This window comes from Cololabis saira, chromosome 15 (assembly GCF_033807715.1).
Source record: "Cololabis saira isolate AMF1-May2022 chromosome 15, fColSai1.1, whole genome shotgun sequence".
In the NCBI taxonomy this organism is placed as follows: Eukaryota; Metazoa; Chordata; class Actinopteri; order Beloniformes; family Belonidae; genus Cololabis; species Cololabis saira.
This window is the reverse complement of record NC_084601.1, coordinates 40940434-40966011: the sequence shown is the minus strand read 5'-3', so window position 1 is coordinate 40966011 and position 25578 is coordinate 40940434. Positions and strand designations below refer to the sequence as shown.

Below are 25578 nucleotides of genomic sequence, written 5' to 3'. Positions count from 1 at the left end.
AATCATACCTGATGTTCTCATGACATTAACCTGAAATCATACCTGATGTTCTCATGACATTAACCTGAAATCACACCTGATGTTCTCATGACATTAACCTGAAATCATACCTGATGTTCTCATGACATTAACCTGAAATCATACCTGCTGTTCTCATGACATTAACCTGAAATCATACCTGATGTTCTCATGACATTAACCTGAAATCTTACCTGATGTTCTCATGACATTAACCTGAAATCATACCTGATATTCTCTTGACATTAACCTGAAATCATACCTGATGTTCTCATGACATTAACCTGAAATCATACCTGATGTTCTCATGACATTGCTGTCAATCCTTCGGAGGATTTGGCGTCTCTTCTCCGGTGGTTTGTCGGATCTGTTGGGCCTCGCCCATATGCTCATGTGGACTCTGAACTTATAAACGTATGAACATTTTGTGAATGTGTATATTCAACTTTGAAACTGCTCAGTCGAAAATCGGCTGTAATGTGCCTCCAAAAATGGCCACCTTGCCATGAACTACAACCCCCAGCATGCCTTGCTTGGGGGGGGGCGGCGCCTACAAGCGGCGCGCATCCAATTGCAAGCGAGGCACCGATGACGTCACCGCAGCGCGCGTAGGATCAAAACGCCGCGCTGCTCCTTTTTCTCTCTCTCTTTTTCCTTCATCAACCAGTGGGTCAGTTCGTCCACTTTTGGCTCCGGGCCAAAGGGACCACGACCTTCCCCCCCCAAAGGGGGGGGAAGAGGAGAGATCTGCGGCGTGCCCCAGCCGGTCCGGCCGGAGGATCCGAGGATCCACGGCGCGGACCGCGGCGCTGCGTCCCTCTCTCCCTTTTTATCTCTTCCCCCCAACATCTCGTCCTGGAACAACTGGATCTTTAGCTCCGGGCCAAGATCCCATCTTTCTCTCCCCCCCGGGCTGGGGGGGAGGCAGGAGGCCCGCATCGGATGATGGCCCACGCGCTCCCGGCCATCAGATTGGGACACCGCTGCGACTGAACGCTCCGACTGAAGCCCCTTCCCCGCTCCGAGCCCCTGTCTGCTGATCGGGACGGTTTTCCTGGACGGACAGCCGGCGTCTCGCCCGGTTGTGAGCTTTCCCGGGGCCTGGACGGCTGCGCGTCGGCAACCGGCGAGCAGGGAAGCACGGCAAGGAATGACCTGTCCCCCGCCGCGCCTAGGAATGCGCGAGAGCCTCCGTTGGTCCGGAAGCATGGCCCGGCACGAGGCGGCCCCGCCGCTGTCTAATCCGTTTCAGGGGAAGGGACGGGACGCGACAGACTGACTGGGAAATCCCCCAGCAGGACCGCGACCCCAGTGGACAAGCCCGCAGGCACCCGTTCTGGATCCCGAGGAGACGTGAGCTCATGAGCAGTGATCAGTAGGACTTAAGGGCGGTTCAGAACTGTGTGAAGTCGTGAGCCCTGGTTATCAGTAAATTGGAGCGGTTCAGAGCTAAATCTGTGTTCCGAACTGAGATTACGGTATACATCATCATCATTGTTATCATTATCGTGTTTGATTATTTGGTAGTCGTTGTTTTCTGCCATAGTCACGTTTGAAACGCCCGCGTTTGCCATCCGGTCCGATTGCACGTGGCGAGGGCGCGTCCATCTTTAAATACCACAGAGTCCTGCCGTCTTTAAACACCGCAGCCATCTTTGTGCAGCCACAATGTTTTAAACCATAGAAGTTCGTTGATATCATGTTTATTATTGCTTTTGATTTCTTTTACATCCCATGCATTTAACTTTCATTTCATTTTTACTGATTTGTTGTTTTCTTAATTAATGGTTTTATAATGATGTAGTGTGCCATCAGGATTTATTTGGGTATTTAATTACATCTGCTTTGATACCGGTATGTAAATAAATTCAGATTGATTTTTAATAAGTGGTTTCTGTTGTTTCATGCAAATTTTGGTCATATCTGATTGTTTGAACAGAGCCAGTGTTCGAATCTCACCCTTCAATTATATTATACTATACTTAAACCTTAATCATCCAAGACTGATTTTCTGTTGTTAAAAGTTATCATTTCCCTGCTTAAGGAACAGGGTGGTGCCCGAGGATTTTTATCATTTTTGATCATTCAATTTGATAAATAGTCGACTTTATTAATTATTAATACAATTATTAATAACCCTTCGATAACTAGACAGCCAAGCTAACCTGCTGTGGCACAACAGATTCCAGCCACAAAGTAGGATGCGGGTTTTCCTCCGCAACACGACGTACCCGAGCTCCGCAAGGACATTTTAATAAATGCTACGGTTGATAAATATGTTAAATATTAAATGTCAGAAACAAACCCGTAACGTCTCTGCTAAATTGAAAGCAAATTGCTTTAAAATAAGCTGCTGTTCGGGCTCAGCTGCCATAGTTAGTCAATGGCTTCATGCTACTTCCGGCATCTCACCGGAAGTTACACCCATAATCATTTCTACAGAAGCGCCTCCAGGAATAAAGTGGATACCACAATATGTTTACACTGTGTAAAAATTTTAATAGTAATTTGTGTAACTTCTCAATACATCAAGACTTTTGACATCTAATAACAAGGGTCTATGTGAAAACATGGTATTGACTTCAAGGGGTAGGAGAAGTTTTTTTTACTTCTTCTTGAACATGTCAAAACTGCTGCTGCTTCAAAAAAAAATATTGCATTCATTGTTCAAGTATGTTCGAGCATGTCTGTTACTTACACTACCATCATGTTCAAAATAAAGACTTTTGAATTGAATTCTTATACCTCATTTTCTAAATCTGGTTATAACTGAACAGCTCTTACAACTGTAAGAATCTGCTGGTTTTTTAAAAAAAAATATTCAAAATCTTTCCCACAATCAAACCACCAGAATTATTTCTTTCAAACTGAATTAACTAAAGTAAATTGGTGCCTTTTAACTGAACACTCAAAATAAATGATATCAGCACTGATCACAAATGTACACTTTTTATCCAGTGTTTATGTCTCGTCAAATGACCTTGCTGGGCAAAAGCCACTCCACACTGATCACACCTGTAAGGCTTGTCTCCAGTGTGAATACGTTGGTGACTCGTCAAATGACCTTGCCGGGCAAAAGCCGATCCACACTGTTCACACCTGTAAGGCTTGTATCCAGTGTGAATACGTTGGTGATTCGTCAAATGACCTTGCCGGGCAAAAGCCGATCCACACTGATCACACCTGTAAGGCTTTTCCCCAGTGTGAATACGTTGGTGACTCGTTAGAGTACCTTGCTGGGCAAAAGCCACTCCACACTGATCACATCTGTAAGGCTTGTCTCCAGTGTGAATACGTTGGTGACTCGTCAAATGACCTTTCCGGGCAAAAGCCGCTCCACACTGATCACATCTGTAAGGCTTGTCTCCAGTATGAATACGTCGGTGACTCGTCACATCACTTTGCCGGGCAAAAGCCGATCCACACTGATCACATCTGTAAGGCTTTTCCCCAGTGTGAATACGTTGGTGACTCGTCAAATGACCTCGCTGGGCAAAAGCCGCACTACACTGATCACAGCTATGTGGTCTATCACCATTGTGAGTTTTCTTATGGATCTTCAAGTTTGATGAAGTAGTGAAGACTTGCTCGCAATCATCACAGCAGTATCTTTTGGGTCTTCCTTTATGATTCTGTAACAGAGAAGATGACTTACATTATCTTGGCTGCATTATCAAAAGCCTTTTCAGTTTCAAGTATGGAGCTAGAACAGTCTCATAATTCACAATGCACAGACCGATTCACAAATGCACAGGACAAAATTCACAAATGCACACGCCGATCCACAAATGCACAGGACAAGATTCACAAATTCACAGACCAATTCACAAATGCACAGAACAATTCACAAATGCGTAGGACAAGATACACAAATTTATTTTTTTTAACTTTGTTTTTATTAGGCAACTTCATATAGAATACAATAGCCACGTATCACAACTGTTTCCTTTTTTTTTTTTTTCCCAAATACACACATACTCAGCTGTTCCATACATAAAAAAATAAAATAAAATACAGTACATCCCTACACACATCTCCATACACATAATTACCCACAGTAGCAGCATGAAGGCAGCGTCGGACAATACAAACAAAAACACACGTACAACCAGGGGCGGACTTGCCATCTGTGTAATCTGGAGAATCACAGAACGGCCGGTACTCCAGGACGGCCGGCGGCCGGCCACAGTGTTAGGGCTCGGCCAGGCGGGGCTTTATAAATATATGGGCTTTACAAATTTATTAAATACATGAGCGCGGAGTTGGTGTGGCGAGGAGCTGCGCGGCGGACAGTGAGTCGCGCTGTGAAGCCTGATTTATGGTTCCGCGTTAAATCGACGCAGAGCCTACGCCGTAGCTTACGCGGCGACGCGCAAATCTGCGCAACCTACGCCGTAGGCTCTGCGTCGATTTAATGCGGAACCATAAATCATCCTTAAACCACCTGCAGCCCGTCAGCTCATCAGGAGGAGAAGTTAAAGAACGGGGCTGCGAGTTGTTCATTGCTGGTTTGTTTTGTTAACTCTGAGCTTTGTTTGTTAGTTTACTGGTGTTTTTTTTCCTCTCTGTGATTTTTAAATTATTTGTGAAGAAGTTCTGAGTTCCCTGTGGGAGTTTTTCTGTGTTTTTCTATTAAACTACGCCTCGTTTTGGCTAAAGTTTAACCCGGTATTATTTTTAAAATTATCTTCAAAACATAAAAAGAAATCGATCAAAAATCAGAATTAATACAGAAATTATTGGTGCTGTAAACATGTGTCTTTTTGGAAAGGTGCACAACATGGACTTTGGTAGAATAAGAACAAAAGTGCATTTGGATGAAGGGAATGTCATCCTGACTTCCCACATGAAAAAGATTGTTGGAAACAGTTAGGCACCAAATATAATATATTTAATTTTCTCAGATGGCAAAAATAAGAACTTTATTGATCCCACATAGGAGTAACTCATGTTATATCAGCTATAGAGAACAAGGTAGTGCCGAAAAACAATATATACCCCGCCTCACAAAAATAAGAAAAATAGAGAAACATATTTTCTCACCAACAAAACATATTTAAAATTTTCCAAGTAACAAAATATCATATTTTTCGGGCAATGAAATAACATTTGAACCATCTTTCAGACAATTAAATTTTTTCATGAGAAAATATGTTTCTCTGTTTTTCTTTTGTGAGGGGGGAGCACACAGTCACAAGAACACCATGCTTATGACCACAGAGAAAGACATCCTCATGTCCCTTGACAATGACAGAGTTGCATAAAAAAGTGACCTGTTGAAGAAACTCCTTATCCCTAAACGTTGAGAAAAATGGCATTGCTGGTTTGTTTTTTTAGGTTAACATTCAACCTTCATTTCTATGTGAGTATTCAAGTTAAACTGTATATTTACACCCTCTTTACATTGTGATTTATCATAACTCATACAGTGTTGTGTATTTCAGATACCTGTTTTGAATTGGTTCAACCAGAGGGACTGTAGTGAGACCTTCATTTCTATGTGAGAGTATTCAAGTTAAACTAGAATACTATGCTCTTAACACATCTAGTCAAATCAGTGATATTGCTATAATTTGGATGGTATAGTATCATGAGCCACAATTAAGTATTGTGACACTCATGCAAGGCGTTATTGTTGTTGAGTTTCCACGCGCCGATTGCTTTGGGCCGGGCCTAGTCAAAGTCCAGGGCCGTTTTTTAGTCCCAGTCCCCTGCGTACAACAGGACATCGACAGAAACTACATTAAGGGACAAGGCAAACCCGAACCCGCCAGGGGGTCTGGTGGGAAGTGTAGGACAGCAAATCTAGGAATTACCAAATTATAATGGTTTGAGTCTACCGCTCCATTAATAGGGGCATTGCAGGGCTCCATCTCTAACAAAATATATCCAATTGCAGTCTCAAAGAATAAGTAATTCGCTCCATTCGGTAGATGTCCTTTACCTTCTCCACCCACAAATTATACGTGGGCGGATCTGGTTTTAACTAATTTATAGTAATGCATTTTATAGCCGCTGTAAGTAATATATGCAATAGATACGTTTTGGCTCTGCTCCCCAAACCCTCCGGTATAGCTCCCAGCAGCATCACCACAGGGGCGACTGTGACAGGCTGATCGAAAACTTGTTTCAATGCTTCAGATACCTCCACCCAGAAGGGTTTTAATTTGGTACATGTCCAGAATATATGAGAGTGGTTCCCGATGTGTGCCCCACATTCCCTCCAACATACATTTGAATAATTTTGACCCATTTTGGCCACTATTTGAGGTGCCCTAAAGAATCTGGATATTACTTTCTACTTAAATTCCCTCCAGGTATTGGAGTTGGTTACCAGGTGTGCGTCACTACAAATATCCAACCACGAGTCCGATGTTACTTCTATGCCTAACTCAGCCTCCCATTTTTTACACACACACACACACACACACACACACACACACACACACACACACACACACACACACACACACACACACACACACACACACACACACACACACACACACACACACACACACACACACACGGGCTTAGATCCAAGAAGACTTGGTAAAGTTCTTTGATTACCTTGCCCTCCCCAAATTTGAATTTTAGCAGCATCTCTTCAATGGGAGTAGGTTTCATGGCTCTCTTCCAATCTTTATGTTTTGTTAGAAAATCTCTCAGCTGCAGATATCTGTAAAAATTAGTTTTTGGGAGCCCGTATTCCATCTGCAGTTGCTCGAATGATTTAAGTCCATCTTTCCCAACCAAATGGTGTATACTGGTTAAACCGTAATCCGTCCATTTCCTAAACCCTGAATCCAAGCGAGATGGTATGAACTCTTTCATGTATGCTATGTGCGTCAATGATGAGATTTGTTTAGGTAACCCAAAAGTAGTTCTTATCATTCTCCAAATTTTCAGAGTGACTCTAGTCCAATCACTCATTTGGACTTCTATCAGTGGAGTATCTAAAAAGAGCATAACATGTAGGGGTGGGGAGCAAAGGCTTTTTTCAATATTTGAGTTGGATCACCAAACAGACGTTTTGCGCTTTATAATAAAATCGCTGCGAGTCGCATCGCGCTGACTCCCGCTTCCTGATTCAGACGTTTGACGGCCCCGCCCCCGACCAATCAGGGGCCTGTAGTTTGATGACAGGGTGATGACAGGGTGGTGACGTCAGAAATAGTCCCGGCTCAGCCGTGATAGAACCTCGCTAGAATGGTTACAGAAAAATGTATCGGCTTGGAGCGGCTCTACCCGTCTCAGCCCTAGTGCAAATGCGTAAAACGGGGCCGTGGCGGGTAGAACCGAGGTGAAGCGAGACTAGTGCAAAAGGGCCATTAGTGGTTTCAGCTGTGCCGCCCAAAAATAGTGCCTGAGGTTTGGGAGTTTAAGCCCCCCCTTCCTTAGATAGCTGTAGAGTTTTTAGCCTTACCCTCGGTCTTTTCCCCTGCCATATGAATGTAGAGATAAGTCTGTCCAGTTTATCAAATACCATTTTAGGAATGTCCACTGGAAGCATCTGAAACGGATACAGCAGCCTAGGTAGGACATTCATATGTATACTCTCTATTCGACTCAGGAGAGAAAGAGGGAGTGCTGACCACCGGTGTAAGTCATCACTAATAGTTTATATGAGACCAACTACAAGAAATTAATACAATTTGTCCAGGGATAGAGGAATAAAAATCCCAAGATATTTGATGCCATTATCAGGCCATCTAAATTCACTCTGAGTCTTAAGTGTCTGTGGGATTTTGGTACTGATGTCTAATGCCATCGTTTTGTCAACGTTTATTTTATAGCCCGAAAAATACCCGTAATTAGAAATAACAGATTTTAGATATGGGATTGTCTTTACCGGTTCTCGCAAATATAGTAACACTTCATCGGCATATACAGAAAGTTTGTGTTGTTCACCATCGATTGTAATGCCCTTTATATTGACGTCATCCCTGATCAACTGTGCAAGCGGCTGAATGCTGATTGCAAACAGTAGTGGCGATAGCGAGCATCCTTGTCTGCAGCCCCGTTCTAAAGTAAATCTGTCAGAAAGAAAGCCATTGGCCTTAACCGCCGCCTGCGGACCATTATATAACGTTTGTACCCATTTTATGAAATTGGGGCCAAATTTAAATTTCTCCAGAGTTTGTACCAAATATTGCCAAGAAACGCGGTCAAATGCTTTCTGTGCATGGAGAGATGGCAACATCACTTCCTGTCTCCTCACCGACGGGTGGGTCATTTTGTTTAGTAGTCTGCGGATGTTGTCCCCATAATATCCCCCCGTAATGAAGCCTGTCTGATCAGGGTGGATAATACTAATGATGACGTTTACCCGTTTAGCTAGGATGGCTGTCAACATACGCATATCTGTATTCAAGAGTGAGATGGGTCTATATCACTGGCATTTAGTCGGGTCCTTACCCTGTTTGTGTATCACTACTATTGTTGCTTCTCTCCAAGAAGGGGCCATGCTGCCACATTGTAATGCGTGATGATAGGCATTGAGTAGTAGGGGAGAAACAACGTCCTTGAAAGTCTTATAAAACTCATTAATGAATCCGTCCGGGCTCAGGGTTTTATTATTTTTCAGTATGGAGATTACTTGCAGCAGTTCCTCTACCGTAATTGGGCGATCTAACTCTTTCACAGATTCTTCTGATAACTCTGGCAATTTGATGTCTTCCAGGAAACGTTTTAGTTTGTCGTTGTCTGTGCACGTATCTGTGTTTTTATACAAAGTTTTATAAAATTCTGCAAATGAGTTTGAAATCTCGTCTGGTTTCGTTAATGTCGACTCACCTGATTTTAGTTTTTGTACTACATTAGAAGACTGTTGTTTTCTCAGCCTCAGGGCCAATAATCTACTGGCTCTGTTTCCAGACTGGTAGTATTTTTGGTTAGTGAACCTCAGGTTGCCCTCAATCTTTTCAGAGAGGTGGTTGTTGAGGTCTCTTCTTGCTTGTTTGAGAGTATTTAATACATCCAAATTGGGTGTGCTTTTATGCTGTCTTTCCAAACCTCTTATTTTTCCCTCTAGTTCCTGGCGCTTTGCTTCTCTCTTCTTCTTTCTCGCACTGGAATATGAAATAATACAGCCCCTCATGTACGCTTTAGCACAATCCCATAGTATAAGTGGTGACGTTTCAGGCGATGTGTTTATTTCAAGGTATTTTTTTAACTCAGAATTCACAAACGTAACAAAATCCTTTGTCATTCAGGAGGGAAGCGTTTAGCCTCCATTGTTTGGTTGTGAATCTGTGTCCTATATCCCAATCTACTGAAATTGGTGCGTGGTCTGAAATAGTGATCGGGTATATGGTTGTATCCATTATCCTATGCATTTCAGCTTTAGGGGTGAAGAAATAATCTAATTGAGAATAGGACAGATGTATGTTATCCCTGTCTCTGTAGACAGATGTTTTAACATTTTGTTCATTCTAGAGGGAGGGGTTTTGGGTATGGGTTGTTTATCCCTAAATTGTGACATCACACAATTATAATCACCCCCTTTCAAAAGTACACCGGAGCTATATTGCAATGTTATATCAAAAATTGTCTTAATAAATTCAGGGTCGTCTTCATTGGGGGCGTATACATTCATAAGTGAAATTTGTGTGCCATCAATGGAGCCATTTATTAAAATATACCTTCCCTCTGAATCCTTATGAACTGAATCTAGTTTAAAGTTGACCAGTCTATGTATAGGAATTGCTAACTTGCTAACTATATTGCTTTAACTGGTTAAGGATTTTCTTCCTTTTCACTGGGTTATGTAAACCCTTGACGTTGTAGCTCAAAACCCTCAGCGAACCCATCTATCGGTCATGTTAGGTTGGATATCTAAGGCAATTTTTCCCGTATTCAATATTGATATCGTTGGGAGCCTGTGTAGAGGGGAGCGGGATGCAAGTGAGGCACACACGGGAAGGACTGCGTTTGGGTATAATACTAGTATTGGAGGTTTGATGATATAAATGACTGTGGTTGGAGAGAAGAGAAGCACCAAAAGATTATTAGCAAACATAGGGCATGCTAAGATATAGTAATGGAAACAGTAGCATAGTTGTAGTAGTGATAATACAGCTGAGTTGTTGAAGAAGTATTCGCGTATTGAAATTAGAGAAATCTTCATAAAAAAACTATGAAATAAAATGCATGAAGTTGCTGTTGCCGAAAATATTTCAAAATGAACCCCTCGAAATATGGGGGAAAGAACACTCAAAGCCATAACGAAAAGAAAACAAATGCCAGAAACGAAGTTCGACGGGTTTCAAGAAACCCAAGTGTTAGAACAAAGAGCTATGGATGATCCCACAGAGCAGGAAGTGGTTGAAAAAATAAAAGGTACTAATGAAGCTAAAACGAAGGTTGTGAATGTACTATTCTACATATAAATGCACTTAAAGCCAATCTCGTAAGTAAAAAACAACTGGAGTAAAAGGGGATACATATAATGAAGGGAATAGAGGTAGGGCAAGACAGAAATGAAAAATACTAAAGAGGGAGATATATACAATTAGAAAGAGAAAAAAAAGCAATACAGAAAGGAATAGATGAGCAACAATAACTGTAAAAACAAGTCACATAGACAGATGTGCGTAGGCACGCAGACTCACGGACACACCCACACAAACCTATGTACACCCATGCATACACACATGCATGCACACATTTACCCAGGGATAGGTTTGGGTTCATTAATAGTAGCCATTTTGGAAAGATCCAAAATGGCTAAAGATGAGAAGGTTCGTCGACCCCTGAGATCCTTACGTTCTCCTCCTCATCCTAGACTCCAAATTCAAGTTGTTTAAAGTCTCTATTGGTATTTTCACCGTGTCTCGCAGGGTAGCGACTTCATCTGACCACATTGACAGGCCGCCTTCGACATCCACGAGTGTAGACTTCACCGCGTCAATTTCTGAGCGAAATCCAGTATTACTGCTTGCAATTTCAGACCTAATTGCCTGCATTTCGCTCCCCAACTTCTCAAAATCAGCAGCCAGGGCATTCTTTAATTCTTCCCGCAGTGTCGTGGTGATATCTTTCCGAAGGGACGCAATGATGTCCGCCTTTAGCTCCGTAGTGTCCATGGTCAAACTTTCCAATGGGCTGGTCAGCACTCGAGCTCGGGGTGGAATATACAGCAATAGGCCTCGGGCTCGCCGGTTTGTATTTATACTTACTCAAGTTGTAAGACGCCATCCATGTTACTCATTTCCTCTCCAACTGAATATTGATCCCCTAACTAACCTTTCGGCAAGTTTTTACTTATTTAAACCTTCCAGAAAATAATAATTCATTACACTCCGTGGGAGCTCCGCATAACACGTCTTACTCTATGCGTTGCTCAAGAGCGCCCCCACAAATGTATTTTTGATGCACAAACAAATATAACCTGATTTGCAAACGTTTTTTTTTGTCTGTGAGCTGCGCTGGATTTGCGTGTGACTTTTGAGACTCCCCTGACGTGACTTGAATCACAAATCCTTTTTTTTTTTTAACAGGAAAGGATCTGCAACCAATCAGATATCTTTGTTTCAGCCAATCATAAGAGAGCACCCCACGCGGGGGACGATTTACTCGTAAACCAATCAGATTAAAGGGGCGGATACATCTGCTGTTTGAGCTGCGTTGCGCCGTTCGCTTAGAAAAGTGACACGGGATGGAGAGGATATCACTGCTCTGCTTTTCTTGTGATCTCGTTAAAGAAAACAACGCGATTGGAGATGGTTTGTCGGGCCGTTCAACCAGAGCCGCCGGGAGACTGGAGAGCTCCAAGTCCTGCTGATGCAGGAAAGATGATGAGAAACAGCAGAGATATTTATGTATGTATCACCACCCACCTGCCCCACTAGGTAATGAAGCCTATAATCGGGGACCAGAGAGAATGCAGTTCTGCCGAATGACGTTTAGTTTCAGGCCCATGACCATTTGGTTAAAGGTTCTAAAAATCTAATTATTTCATTGAAGTGATATCATTCAGCAATATAAGCCTAAAATAGGGCTGCAACTAACAACTATTTTAATAGTCGACTAGTCACCGACTATTGAAACGATTAGTCGACTAATCGGATAATTAGTAATTTTTTTTTAAATTTAGTATGAGGTTGCATTAATTATGTGGCAAATGATAATAAACACAAGAAAGATGGCACTAGAGCAGGGCTGTACAGTGCGACAGTTTTCATCGCATTTGCGAATAAAAATCATCCGGTGCGAAGAGAAATATGTATCCACTCGCATTTGTGCGAGTGAGTTGCGCTGGGGTCATGTTAAAAAAAGTGTGAAAATCAATATGAAGTCTCTTGACCTACATCAGCCTTTCTCAACCGGGGTGTCGTCAAAAAAATTACCTATTCTGACATGTCATATATAAATACCGTATTTTCGCGACCATACGGCCGGGGCGCCGTGTGGAAAGGCTATTAATAATATTAATACATCCATGATCCGACCGCGCGTGGCGACTGCGCCTCGACACGCGGACCAAAATCTTACTCCGCTCAGAAGAAAGTAGTACCTTTTTGCGGTCCCGATCACGGGACTCTAGCGGGGTTTTGAGCTCTGAACTTTTAAGTCTGGTGTAGAGTTAAGCCTTACCTTATTAAATGAAACCTTTTTCGGGTCGTGAGTAGGATGGAGGACAGAGGACAACTTCTGCTGAGTTTGAGTGTACTTTACTGTCCGCTCAACAGCGTAGGATTTTAGAACATCAACACAGCAGCTAGTGCTGTATCACTCCGCCCAATCTAAAACATATTAACAACTACAGATAAACTGACTAGTGTAATTATAGTCCCTGATTTACATCAGAATATAAAGAATATATTTATAAAATAATGAACCTTGAATTACCAAAATAACCTTAACAAAAATAAATCTCCTCTTACACTTATAAGGTGAGCATAAATCAATCTTTTTTATGATGTAAAATTGTATGTATTTATTTACTTTTATTTATTTATTTAATTTTAGTTGTTAAATTTCTGGAAAATAAAAAAGTCAAATCATACACGAGAGAAACTATTCAGTTTGTGGCAAAATATTTGTACTTGTATGAAACTGAAGATGCATAATGCAAACCTGACATTTACTTTTAGTTCAGTTTGTGGAAAACGGTTGGCCTGGCTTTCTCTTTAAAACTTAAACAGTTATAAAGCATTACAAACTGTAACAATAGGGCAAACGCACAGCATTGTTTTGTATTTTGTGTCTTTCAAATAAAAGACAATTTTTTCCAGTCATATGTTCCTCATTCAAGGTTGTTAAAAAAATACTGCTATAATATCGTATTGTTATCGTGACCTCAGTATCGTGTACCGTATCGTATCGTGAGATTAGTGTATCGTTACACCCCTACTAACTGTCCACCCGGGTGTGCTAGTAAATTTTATTTGTGCTATTAAAATTTTTAACTTGCTAGCACCAGTGCTACCATTCAAAAAAGTAAGCGTACAGCCCTGCACTAGAGCCCTGCTATAGCGGGACTGTTTTCTTCATCCCGCTGCATTTCTGACCATTACCGCCCGCAACGTGTGTTACACTCCCGCAAAACTGAGAACTCATGCCCGCACGGCGCACAATAATAAAGATGCATTGATTTAGTGTCTTCTCCCGTCCCGCAAGAGAAATGTCCAGACAAATCTATCTGATCTAATGTTAACATGATCATTGTGGAGTTTGATGGATAATTGACAGTTCATAGGCACCCGACTGAAAGTTAGATGCAAATCCATCATTGTCATCAGCACACAAGCCTTTTTTCTCCTTTTGCGCTGCATCAATTATGTGATTGAGGTTATAACTAGAGTAGCTGTGAATGGCTCAAATAATACTAATAAATAACATAAAATAAACAAAGTTTAGAATGAAACGAATTAATTTAATAAATGAATCGCTTGGCCATTACATTGCTGTGGAGGGAGAGAATGTTTCTGACCGACTGCAGTCCCGTGCGTCTCTCTTCTGAGATGCGCCACAGACACTAAACGCAGTTTCTCCAAATATCTGACTTAATTTAATACTTTGTCAGGCATAACGTTAAAGCTTTCTTTTAAAGCCAAAATATTCTTAATATCTTACCAAGGCGAGTCCGTTTCTTTCAACACTCCGACGTGCTTTCTCTTCAAATGCATTACCGACGTGCTCCCGTGAAAAGCAACGTCGGCTTTGCAAACCTTGCAAGTCATCTTTTTATTCACTGTATCGAGGCTAAAATGCTCCCAAACTTTTTATTTAATTTTTTATCAAAGTTTTATTACCCGCAGCTGCACTGAGACGTTGTCGTGCATGCGCGACTCGACAGAGATTGTATTGAAGTGAGATGCCTCACTCCATTGGAAAAACACGTCTGGCGACAATTGTCGACAATGGAATTCATTGTCGACAATTTTGATTATCGATTTTTGTCGACAACGTCGACGAATCGTTGCAGCCCTAGCCTACAATGATTCTTAAAGTAAAACTTTGTTATATTGCTACATGTCCAATATGCCGTCCCACGCGCCTCGTCTGTTTAGGATTTTTTCGGTGGGTACCACCGGGCCTGAAAAAAATTCTAGGGGAAACACTGTATACCATTATTATATATCTGCAGTCATACATTTATGTTCAGTTCTATGTTACGTGACAATAAATATTATCCAAAAGTTTTAGAATCGTACTGAATTAATTTGATTTGACAGGCAGGTATTGAGTACATGCAGATGTTAATACAACTACTAGGCTACTTAAATATATATCACACTGAATAGTTAGACATAATGATCTTCCGGACCTTTGCTTCAAGACATTTTCTCTAACCGGACCTCTTTAGGTTTTAGTTGAATACCCCTGAACTAAACTATACAGTCTGATCCCAGTTTTGTGAAAGACAGAGTTATAATTTCAAGCACCTAAACTAAAATTCAAGCACTGTTCAGGCCTTGAAAACACAACATTGAAATCCCAGCCCTTCCCAGGATTTCCAGCCACGTAGGAACCCTGGATGAAACATGTTTTCTCCAGATTTCAGGCAGAAGAACCCGGATGTGATCAAAGTTCTGCTGAAACAAAAACTAACCAAACTAAACTAAACTCTGCCAGAAGTCTGGATTAAAGTAATTAAACGTAATGAATACATAAATAACGACTTATTCCACTAATTCATATGAATGTGAGCCCGACACCAGCCCCAGTTTGACACAGAAACAGTTTAAAACGCTAAGACTTCATGACTAAAACCCGTGCCCTGTCCAAACCCTGCTTAGCTTAGCTTAGCTTAGCTTAGCTTCCCTAAGCTCCGGGTTTCGTACCTTCGCCACCTCGGGGATCCGCTGCTTCCCTGCCGCGGTGGACGCCATGATCCTCGGTGTGTCGGGGGTTCGAGCCCCGGAATATCAAACCTGAGCGGGTCAAACAGCAGCTTTTAACGATACATGGTGGTCTTTATATCTATATCTTTATATATTTATATCTATGTATCGCAGCAGCTCCACGGGGCGTCCTAGTTTATATGTCTATGGTTTGTAGAGCAACATTTGCTAATAAAGTTTTTTAAATAAAGGCTCCATAACCCGGAAGTGCTGCCGCCATGATTTGCGTGAGGTGCGGCCGCGGTGCATTGTGGGAGCTGCGGTTAGCACCACGTGTTGTTGTTGTTGTTGTTGTTGTTGTAGCCGCTGCTAAAAGCTGCTGTTTGACCTGCTCAGGTTTGATATTCCGGGGCTCGAACCCCCGACACACCGAGGATCATGGCGTCCACCGCGGCAGGGAAGCAGCGGATCCCCGAGGTGGCGAAGGTACGAAACCCGGAGCTTAGGGAAGCTAAGCTAAGCTAAGCTAAACTAAGCTAAGCTAAGCTAAGCTAAGCAGGGTTTGGACAGGGCACGGGTTTTAGTCATGAAGTCTTAGCGTTTTAAACTGTTTCTGTGTCAAACTGGGGCTGGTGTCGGGCTCACATTCATATGAATTAGTGGAATCAGTTCTTATTGATGGATTAATTCAGTTTAATTAGTTTAATCCACACTAGGGTTTCCACCTTTCAGAAATAGAAATAAGGGACGCCCTGATTTCAGCAGCGCAGGAGCAAAAAAAAAGCCCCAAAACTTCTAAACTGCATAAAAATGTGTTTATTTTATATGAAAAAACGAAATGCTTTGATTTAAAGTTTAAAGTGCTCTAATAGCGTTGAACTTTCATGACTGTAGAGACAGAAAAACCATATAGTAACTGAAATATCCTCCTATGTATGTATGTATGTATGTATGTATGTATGTATGTATGTATGTATGTATGTATGTATGTATGCATGCATGCATGCATGCATGCATGCATGCATGCATGCATGCATGCATAAAAAAAAATTATAACAAATAAAGGTTTAACATATCTTGCTTTGCATGTAATAGGACTAGGTAATATATTAAGTTTCACCTTTTAAGTTGAATTATTGAAATAAATTAACTTTTACACCATATTCTAGTTGAATTATTGAAATAAATTAACTTTTACACCCTATTCTAGTTGAATTATTGAAATAAATTCGTTATTACACGATATTCTAGTTGAATTATTGAAATAAATTAGCTTTTAAACCATATTCTAGTTGAATTATTGAAATATATTAACTTTTACACCCTATTCTAGTTGAATTATTGAAATAAATTAACTTTTACACCCTATTCTAGTTGAATTATTGAAATAAATTAACTTTTACACCATATTCTAGTTGAATTATTGAAATAAATTAACTTTTACACCATATTCTAGTTGAATTATTGAAATAAATTAACTTTTACACCATATTCTAGTTGAATTATTGAAATAAATTAACTTTTACACCATATTCTAGTTGAATTATTGAAATAAATACACTTTTACACCATATTCTAGTTGAATTATTGAAATAAATTAACTTTTACACCATATTCTACTTGAACTATTGAAATAAATTAACTTTCACACCATATTCTAGTTCAATTATTGAAATAAATTAACCTTTACACCATACTCTTCACCTGTATATTCTACATCTGGGCTGATGTGGACATGCATGCATGCAGTTCAATAATTGAACTAGAATATGGTGTGAAAGTTAATTTATTTCAATAGTTCAAGTAGAATATGGTGTAAAAGTTAATTTATTTCAATAATTCAACTAGAATATGGTGTAAAAGTGTATTTATTTCAATAATTCAACTAGAATATGGTGTAAAAGTTAATTTATTTCAATAATTCAACTAGAATATGGTGTAAAAGTTAATTTATTTCAATAATTCAACTAGAATATGGTGTAAAAATTAATTTATTTCAATAATTCAACTAGAATATGGTGTAAAAGTTAATTTATTTCAATAATTCAACTAGAATAGGGTGTAAAAGTTAATTTATTTCAATAATTCAACTAGAATAGGGTGTAAAAGTTAATTTATTTCAATAATTCAACTAGAATATGGTGTAAAAGTTAATATATTTCAATAATTCAACTAGAATATGGTTTAAAAGCTAATTTATTTCAATAATTCAACTAGAATATCGTGTAATAACGAATTTATTTCAATAATTCAACTAGAATAGGGTGTAAAAGTTAATTTATTTCAATAATTCAACTAGAATATGGTGTAAAAGTTAATTTATTTCAATAATTCAACTTAAAAGGTGAAACTTAATATATTACCTAGTCCTATTACATGCAAAGCAAGATATGTTAAACCTTTATTTGTTATAATTTTGATGATGGAATTGTCTATTGATTTCATAAAATATTCTCTAATTTATTTTTTATTTGGGGTTTTCATAAACTGAGCCATAATCACCAAAATTATAACAAATAAAGGCTTGAAATATCTCACTTTGAATGTAGTGGGAAATAATATATTTGTTTCACCTTTAGTTAAATTTACTACAAATTACGTTTTTCAATATATTCAAATGTTCCAACCTTCATCTGTATATTATGACATCAATAAATAAGAGCATAATAAATGTCTGTATTGGTTCAATACGGAACGCAACTTTTAATTCCCAACCCCGACCTGGAGGTGAAGCCCGAGTCCTCCCCGCTGTCTGGCACACACACGTATAATAATAATAATAATAATAATAATATAAAGATCTGGCACAGACGCAGCAGGTCCTGTTGTCCCGCCACAAAGATTTTGCTGGCCTTAATGTTTCCTGTGTTTTATTTTGTTCATTATTGTTAAATTTAGTGTTGATGTTTGTGTGACAGACTATTAATGAAAATTAATGAAAATACGGGACAAATCGCGTCCCGTATTAGTTCAATACGGGACGCAACACTTTTTTCTCAAATAAAGGACAATTCCGTATTTTACGGGGCGGGTGGCGACCCTAATCCAGACTTCTGGCAGAGTTTAGTTTAGTTTGGTTAGTTTTTGTTTCAGCAGAACTTTGATCACATCCGGGTTCTTCTGCCTGAAATCTGGAGAAAACATGTTTCAAAGTTGGTGGGGGGGGCACTAATGTGCAGTCAACAGCATAGAAAACATATCAGTCGTCGGTAAACTTGGAGTCAAGACCCCCTAAACCCAGACCAGGACCAGAGAGTTTACTTACTTACTTAAAGGTATTGTGACATCATTTTTAACATGCTTTTAACACTATTAAAAGTCTTGGCCAACATCCCTCAAATGTGTCTAAAAGAGTGTAACAAGAAAAACTTCACTCTAGTACTCCATTCCTGGCTTTTTATTACAGTGTTTTTTTGCCCCGTGAAAAATGCTTCCTTTCCCCCCTTTCCTGTCAATCATTGCCCCGCTCCTCCTCCAAACCTCCTCCTCCTCCAGCAATACGCTCACAGCGGCGTCGGAGAGTTAAGCCGCGTTCCATTTGTCCTCGGAAGTGGGGATTTACTAGTTCCCAGTCGGAATTTTCAACTGAAACGCCCCTCCAAGTGGGATTTCCCACTGGGAAAGTGGGAGAAGCTTCACCACCCCCGAGTTACCATTCAAAGATGGCTGCTATTCCCAGTTCCCAGTTCCTATTTCCGAGGTAAATGGAACGCGGCATTAAGCCGAGAGCGACAGGCGAAGCATGCACGGAAAAGCAGGAGGGCGAACCACAGCAAACAATCATAAAAATAAAGGCATGCAAGCAGCACTGTCCCCTTATCTTAAGTCCAGTCAGTGGCCGCGGGTCTTTTTAGCAGTTTTCCTCCGGTGATTAGAACAAAAGACGCTCTAAACAGCTCCATTTATGGTTCCGCGTTAAATCGACGCAGAGGCTACGCCGTAGGGTTCAGCGTATGGTGCGCGTCGCCGCGTAACCTTACGCCGTAGGCTCTGCGTCGGTGTAACGCGGAACCATAAATCAGCCTTTATGGTGCGCTGGAGAGGAGCGGAGGCAGGGAGCTGGGTGGAGGGGGCGGTGATTTAGCGGATCGTTACGTAACGATCCGCCACCAAACCACATGCGCCGTTTTTGCACAGTTATGCGGAAAATCCCAGAAAGCACACAATACACTGAATGTTAAAAGTTTGTTGTTTTTTGGGTGTAATTGATGTCAAGACACCCAACAAAACACAAAAAATCAAGAAAAATGTGTTTTTCATGTCACAATCCCTTTAAATCTTATTTGAGAGGGACCATCAGGGCTTCCCACAAGCGCCGGCTGCCGGCCATATAGCCGACTACTCGATTAGGTCCAGCCGGCTACTTTAATGACGCTTATTCTTATAGCCTATAAATATTATTTTTTGATTTTAATAAAATTAAATGTTTTCTCATAGACTGACAATAATGTCAAACTGAACAGCACTCATTAAAGTTGTGATTCGCTCTGCTTGTACCACAAATTACTCACCACCGACTTCAAAGAGAAACTCCGCGGCCTCGACATGCGGTGTGTGCGTGTGCGTGTGCGTGTGCGTGTGTGTGTGTGTGTGTGTGTGTGTGTGTGCGTGTGTGCGTGTGTGCGTGTGTGCGTGTGTGCGTGTGTGCGTGTGTGCGTGTGTGCGTGCGTGTGTGCGTGTGTGCGTGTGTGCGTGTGTGCGTGTGTGCGTGCGTGCGTGCGTGTGTGTGTGCGCGCTCAGCGCAGTGAATGTGTCGAACTCGGATCAACAAGCAGAGCTCACTATGATGCTTTTGTCACCATAAAAACGGTACGTCCTTATTACTCAGGCTACGAAATTTAATCAGTTTAATCAGTTCGTATTAAAAAGAAAGCCTAACCGCGTTGCATCGTTTAGCCCAAAACGTTCTACCGGTAATCCAGTCTTCTCTTCAAGCGTTCAATTAGCACCACCTGCGACACGTGTAGAGTGTATTTTCATACACTTCATTAGTTACACTAATGAATAAAAGATGCAATGGCGAGTGAGTTGTAATAATAATGATAATACAGTGTTTCCTACAATTGTACAGGCTTGGCAGGGCGCCGTGGCCAATGAGAGTCCCCGCCAGGCCAGAAAAGAAAAAAATAATATGCAAAAAATAAGTGACGTGTCTATCCATTCATTCAGAAATCAATAATCATTTCCATTTGGGAGCCTCTGTGCGGCGCTGAATATGCAATGCTGTGTTTTGCCGTGTGCTTCACATTGAAATGACTGGAGGCAACACGTTGCGGCAGTGAGAGAAGCCTGAATTATGGTTCTGCGTTAAATCGATGCAGAGCCTACGGCGTAGGGTACGCGGCGACGCGCGCCGTACGGTGCGTACTGCCGCGTACACTACGCCGTAGGCTCTGCGTTGGTGTAACGCGGGACCATAAATCAGCCTTAAGTCCCTTTAGGCTAATACTGTGAGAAATAACCTCTCATAATAGCGGTGTACAGTTAATAAATGTAATAAATGCTCCTACTGCCGTTTCTGCTGGCTACTGAGTCCCGTAAGTGGCGAGTGAGTTTTAACTCCTTAATTACTAACCAGCGTCAGAGTTACGCACAGTACACAAACTGTGATGTTAGAGAGCCACCTTTTGGTCAATTTAAGCAACAGCATCGCCAGCTGCTTGACAGTGGCTCAACTCATTAGTTTACTGTTTTTGTTGTTAATAATGTTATTGCAATTTTATCTATGCAATTGTGAAAAAAATGGCAAAATAAATGAAAAACTGTGAACAACCGCATTCCGTAGGCTATTCGGTACTCAGTATTCAGCCAAGTCTTTACATTTTATTCGGCTTCAGTTTCGGCCTCCAATTTTCATTCCGGTGCATCCCTAGTTTTTTCGGTGGGTACCACTGGTAGCATTCTGGACTTTTGTTTAATAATTTCGAACTTGACTCCTCAGTTGTCTATATTTTATTGTTTTGTTTGTATTTTATGTTTTTACTATTTCAATAAATGAAAATAAATATGAATATGTTATTATTATTACTATATTTAAGACCAGTGTATACGATTGTGGCTACGACGTGACCATCACCAACAGCCCTCCCCCCCGGCTGGCTACTTATTTAGTATGGCTGGCTAGTCTATGCCTTAGTGGAAAGCCCTGGACCATGTGCAATTAAAAACATAAATGTAAACATGTGATGCATTGCACCAGCGTTAGCCTTAGGCTAATTTGCGTCTGTAGTTTCTTGACACAAATAAATACAGCACAGATAAAAAACCTAAACTTTATTCAAGGATATTATCAAACATCACCCATCAAACATTATTCAAGGACATATAACACATACTGAGGTTGGAGGTTTCCGTTGTCTTACAGCAGCAGCATGAACATTGTTGTGATTAGCTGTCCCGTTTGGTCGGAGGTGGAACTCTTAAAAGGAGCGGCGCTAAGTGTTTCAAATCCTCAAACCAAGGAATGTCTCCCATCATAACTCCAGCTTTGGTTTTGCTACATTACTTGGCACTGCTGCTTTTTTTGACTCAGGATGACGGCATGAAACACAAGATCCTGATTGTCCTTTCAATTCTTTGGATTCTGAAAAGACACAGGGAGCATAAAAGTGGGTGGAGAAAGATTTCAGGGTGTTTGTGGTGTTTCAGGTGAAGAACAAAGCTCCTGCAGAGATATTTCAGGGTGTTTGTGGTGTTTCAGGTGAAGAACAAAGCTCCTGCAGAGATATGTCAGGGTGTTTGTGGTGTTTCAGGTGAAGAACGAAGCTCCTGCAGAGATATTTCAGGGTGTTTGTGGTGTTTCAGGTGAAGAACAAAGCTCCTGCAGAGATATTTCAGGGTGTTTGTGGTGTTTCAGGTGAAGAACAAAGCTCCTGCAGAGATATTTCACGGTGTTTGTGGTGTTTCAGGTGAAGAACGAAGCTCCTGCAGAGATATTTCAGGGTGTTTGTGGTGTTTCAGGTGAAGAACAAAGCTCCTGCAGAGATATTTCAGGGTGTTTGTGGTGTTTCAGGTGAAGAACAAAGCTCCTGCAGAGATATTTCAGGGTGTTTGTGGTGTTTCAGGTGAAGAACAAAGCTCCTGCAGAGATATTTCAGGGTGTTTGTGGTGTTTCAGGTGAAGAACAAAGCTCCTGCAGAGATATTTCAGGGTGTTTGTGGTGTTTCAGGTGAAGAACAAAGCTCCTGCCGAGGTGCAGATCACCGCCGAGCAGCTGCTGAGAGAAGCCAAGGAGAGGGAGCTGGAACTTCTGCCGCCCAAGCAGGAGATTACCGTCAAGGAGGAGCTCAACGACTCCAAGCTGAGGAAGAGGAAGGTAAACCTGCTTCCAGGCTCCGTTATCTTGAAACAAACACCACAGTTTAGTGTCTTGACTTCACGCTGAGCTGCTTTCTTGAAGGCCTTTGAGGACCAACATCAGGAAGAATCCAACCGTCATCAGTTAGGGCTCAGTTCTACTTGCAGTTCAGAACGCGTACGCGTCGTTGTCGTCACGCGTATCCTGCGTTCGTTTGGCGCGTGGACGTGCACGTTCTCAAAAAGACAGTGAACGCGTACGCGACCTGCAGTTCTGGCTGTGGCCGCGAGTGGCGCTGTTCCCGGTCTGATACCAGCTGGACACAAGTGACGACGGAGGTCGCTGGCGCCGTTTCCTTTGCCCAGATTCTGCTGCTCTCTGCTGGAGAAAGGTCCCCATGCAGGTTAACTTGCCCAAACTTTCTATCTGAAAACATATTCTCATCTTGATGTTTCCTGCTAATTCATACACAATCTTCACTTTCATCCTTAACTTAGTTTGACACCAGAATATGTTTTTATTTTATTTTATTGAAACATATACAAACAAACAAGGCACATATCAGCCAGCAGCACCTGAATGCAACACGGCTGCGGTCGCACGTGTTGCTGCGGTAGGAGGATGGACACCGGCGGCAGCGGCACGGGGCCCGGTGGTTGGAAACGACGCAATGATTTATGGAAATATTTTAAATATAACCAAGCAGAAAGAAAGACTGAATGTATCGTGGAGGGAGACGGCAATAAATGTGGACACAAACTCAGGGGAAAGAACACCACCAACCTCAAGTGGCACCTGAAGACTCGCCACACGGATATTTTTTCAAAGGTAAGTTAGACCAAGTCCTGTTAACATTTCATATACATACAGTGTTACTCCACAATCGACTTGTTATCAATTTCATATTATCAATTGCTGACTTCAGTCTAAAATTAGCTTGGTTGCACTGCTAACCCAGACTTAAATTAATTTAGTTGTGCTGACATCAATTTAGTAGCTTGTGTGTGTTACTGGTAGCCGAGTGGCTGATTTCACCACGCGAGTACGAATGACAGCTAGCTTAACCGCAGTCTGTGTAGTACATGACGGGGTTCTGGTCGGGCTGCAAGTGTAATAAGTCATATTTACCCATGTTTTAGTGACTGTCTGAAACGTAGACAAAAATATAGCATTTGAGACGTGTTGCTGTTCCCCACGTGTCTAAATGAACAGCACACTTAGCTCTTTTTGTAACGTTAGCAGCATGTTTAACCATGTTTACATCCAGTGACAGTGTGGTCCTCTCTGTGCGTTCATTTTCCATCACCACATTGATATGTTAAATTGGTCGAGTTATATGTACAGCTTTATCATATGTAGAGTCTGCTAGCTTTAGGCTAAAACAGAATATACCGTTCTGGGCTAAAAGCTGCGACCATGACCTATGCCGTTTGTGGTGCGCTTACAATAAAGTTGGATGGGAAAACGTACACAAAAAAAACAATCTCAACAGTACAAATGCATTATAATTTTTGCTATTGCTCAGAAATAAATCTCAGAAGGCTTAAGTACATAGTATGTGTCAGTCATGTGGTTAATAAGCTATTAAAACATATTTTTGTTTTGCTTGTTTGATAGTTAAGGCCATTCCATATTTTTAGTATTTTTGTCAGGAATGATGCGTTGAAACACATGATGATGTTCGTAATATGTATGTACGTTGTGTGTTTATATACCTACATTTGTAGACCTCTATAGGAGGTGCACTTTGTATACAGAGAGAGTAATTTTATCCCCCTCTTTGTTTTTTCCTCATCCAGATCCTGGAGACCAGAACTCCTAAAGAGAAACCTGGTGCTCCTAAGAGCGACAGGGCACAGTCATCTATCCTAGCAGCCTTCGCCGCACAATCCAAACATAAGCCAGACTCGCTGGAACAACGTGCCAAAGAACAGGCGATCGCTCTTTGGATTGGACGTACTGGTCTCCCTGCTTGCACAGTTGAGGATGAAGATTTCATCCTCATGATGGAGACCTTTGATAAGAAGCTGACCATACCCAAAAGAACAGCACGCAAAATAACAATTGTGCTGGACATATGGACCAAAAAAGGACTTACAGCCTCATTTCTGGCAATTAGTGCATGCTTTTTTGCAATGTGGAAAACAAAGCACAACAAATTGTTGAGACTTGACCAGATCGCCCACCCTCACACTGCAGAGTGTATAAAAACCTGTGTTGATCGATGCATAGAGGACTGGGGAATACCACATCACAAAATTCTGACAGTCATAACTGATAACGGAAGCAACGTGATTGCAGCATTCAAAGCTAATGAACCGGATGACCCCACCAGCTCCGAGGATGAATCCATCGACACCAGTGAAACTGAAGACTCTGAGGTGGTAATTATTTCAGTTCAGCTGTTAATTTACATTTTCAGTCTGTCAGTCCTATCAATGTACTATAACCTATGCTAGGTTATAGTAACTTTCAGTAATTATTTATTTTGCATGGTGTTTAAAATTAATTGTCTTTTTTTTCTATCTGTGTTTTTGTCTTATCTGTCTAGGTTTGGAGCCGTAGATAGGACCCCCTGTGTTGTTCACACACTGCAACTTGTGGTGAATATGATCCAGAAAGATTTGAGTGTCAACCAACTGCTGAGCATAGTTAGAGTGCTTGTCAAGCTCTTCCGCAAGTCATCGGTGGCAACTGAGCGACTGCTGCAGCTGTGTCATCTAACTGTGGTCAAAGACTGCCCTACTAGATGGTCCAGCACATATCTGATGATGTCACGGCTTCTCCAAATCAAGGACTCGGTAGTTCAGGTCGGGATGGGATGAGCTGGGACTATCTACTACCAAGTGAGTGGCAGAGGCTGACTGCTCTAAGAGATTTACTCCTCCCTTTCGCTGAGCATACCCAGATGCTCCAGAGCGACACACAGTCCCTATCCCTTGTGGGGCCTGCCCTTCTGGACCTGCAGGGTCA

At 41.4% G+C, this 25578-nt stretch overlaps 1 protein-coding gene across 1 annotated transcript in view; it reads left to right on the top strand.

Moving 5' to 3' along the window:
* The window catches only part of LOC133460934 (zinc finger protein 501-like), a 63531-nt gene that overhangs the window by 21477 nt on the left and 16476 nt on the right, over positions 1–25578 (top strand). The gene's annotated exons all lie outside the window — the stretch shown is intronic.